Source organism: Cynara cardunculus (assembly GCF_001531365.2).
Source record: "Cynara cardunculus var. scolymus isolate 2C chromosome LG 3, CcrdV1, whole genome shotgun sequence".
NCBI lineage: Eukaryota > Viridiplantae > Streptophyta > Magnoliopsida > Asterales > Asteraceae > Cynara > Cynara cardunculus.
In genome coordinates this window covers 26390842-26393303 of record NC_037530.1, presented here as the reverse complement: position 1 = coordinate 26393303, position 2462 = coordinate 26390842, and positions in this window count along the sequence as shown.

Below are 2462 nucleotides of genomic sequence, written 5' to 3'. Positions count from 1 at the left end.
ATATGTATAAATTTATTAATTACCAAAAATTTGAAAAAAAATATTTTTTTTGCAAAGGACTGGCCGTAACCGGTTATGGGACCGGAACCGGGACCGGACGGCGTAACCGGTTATGGGCAAGCTTGACCGGTTATAGTGTTTTTCATCGGAACCGGGACCGGTTATAGACGGTTTTTGTCCCGATTAAGACCGACCGTAACCGGTTAAGGCCCGGCCCGGGACCGATTTTTGGCCATCTCTAGGTTATAGTGGGTTCTATTGTAGACATAAGTAATATCTAGTATGTTCTAATATATAATGACATGCGTATATCTTTCCTAATTGGTCTCTTATGTGATATTTTGAAAATGTTTATTGGTTTTAATTAGTGATGGTCAAAAACCGGTTTCGGACCGGGTCGGATCGGGCCTGATCTTCCTTGTAACCGGTGGTAACCGGTCAAGATTAAGTGTAACCGGTTATGGGGGTACCGGTCTCAATCCCAACCGGTCCTATCCATAAAAAATATATTTAAAAATAAATGATGTATATTTTTAATATGCTATTAGATTTGTCGTACGGGTCATTCAAATACACTTTAAAATACGTTTTATTATAATTAAAATTGCATTGTTTTACAAAAATTTATTATAAAATTATTTGAAAATGCATGTATTCGTCAATCTTCATCGGTATCCCATGTCGGATTGATTTGTAGAGTTCCGGTCTCTTGAATTCATCTAATAGCATCTTGGTTATCAAGATCATCAATGTCGAGTTCCTCATCATCGTCATATTGTGAGTAAGTGTCGTCGGTATCGGTAGTTGGCGGCGTGCTTAGTTCCATGGCGATTTCATTTTCTTCCAGATTTTCGTCCATCGCTTCAAGCTCCATCTCTAACGATGTCGTGTGTTGAATCTTATCAACGCTATCCAAATAATCTTTCAAGTAGATGCAACACTCCACGGACTCCGGGCTTAGTCTTGTCCGACGTATGGAAATGATTCCGCCACTAAGAGAAAAGACAGACTCCGAAGCTACGATACTAGCTTGGATTGTCAGTATATCACGTGCGATGCACACCAAAATCGGGAATTGAAGTTGTTTTTGTTTCCAAAAATCTAATAAATCAAGTTTTTTCAAAATCATCGACATTATTTGTGGGGCATGCGGCCATAAAGTTAGTATGTACATACATATTTAGTTCACCCAAATCGTTATCATATCGACTTTTTTACTTGATTCATTTAAAACCTCGTTCATTAAATTAGTCATCGACTCTTTACGACTTTGTCGATGACCACTAGAAGAAGAACTATAACCTACAAACCCACGACTTGAAGAGCTTTGTTGTTGGTTTCCTCATCCGTAAAAATGTTTGTAATGATCAAATAAATCTTGAAAATTACGATTAAACAAACGTTTTTGTTTCATTGAAAATGAATTATCCGTAGCGGTATCTAAACTAAAAGTCACACATATTTGTGTAATTAAAACTTCAACCCCGATAAATATCAAATACGAGTTTAACATCGCAGCACAAATAAAAGCAAATGAGATGGCTCATAAAATATTTTAACAATTTCTTTTTCATTAAAGACATCAACCTTCCCCAATCGTGATGTCTTCGTATTGAGCAATCTTACTTGCTAAAATATAGATTTGGTTTAAAACTAAAGGGTTTGTTGGATAATAAATATCGGATAGAAGTGTTGTCGCATTTTTAAATTCGCCTAATATATCATACAATCCTTCAAGCACGGCCCAATCAAGATTTCCAATAGAATTTTGCGGGTAACGGTGTCTATAAAAAACAAAAATATAGATTTTTGTTTTATCAAATTTTCAATCATAAAATGAGTCGAATTCCAACGAACGGGCATATCGAACCTCGGTCCCAAAGCTCTAAAACCAACATCTTCACAATACTTTCTATATTCCACATTCATTTTTTATCTTTTGTGAAAATTTGTCGCAACATAAGTCTAAACTTATCTATTACGGGTTTACAAGTATTTAAACCGTCTTGAACGGCTAAATTTATTATGTGTGCACAACAACGTGTATGAAATAATTTATTGTCTAATATAGGTTTCAAATGACACTTTAATTTTTTCACACAAACATTGTTATTACTAGCGTTATCAAATGAAATACTAATTATTTTAGCAATTAAATTATAAAATGCAAGACATTTTTTAATAATTGAAAATTGTCGTGTACCCGAATGTGGCGCACCAAACGGTTCAAACGCGATTACACGTTTGAATAAATGTCATGATGTAGGCTCAACCCAACGTGCCGTTATGCATATATACGAAACCGGAAAATCCGTATGGTGCACTCCATATATCGCATGTTGCATTTCGGCCCAACACATTTTTCACAATTTTATTGCATCACGTCTAAGGGTTTGACGACTTACCGGCTTGTATCGTGGTTGGCGTTTTTTGAATCAACTTCGTAACCAGAGTATCCAAGG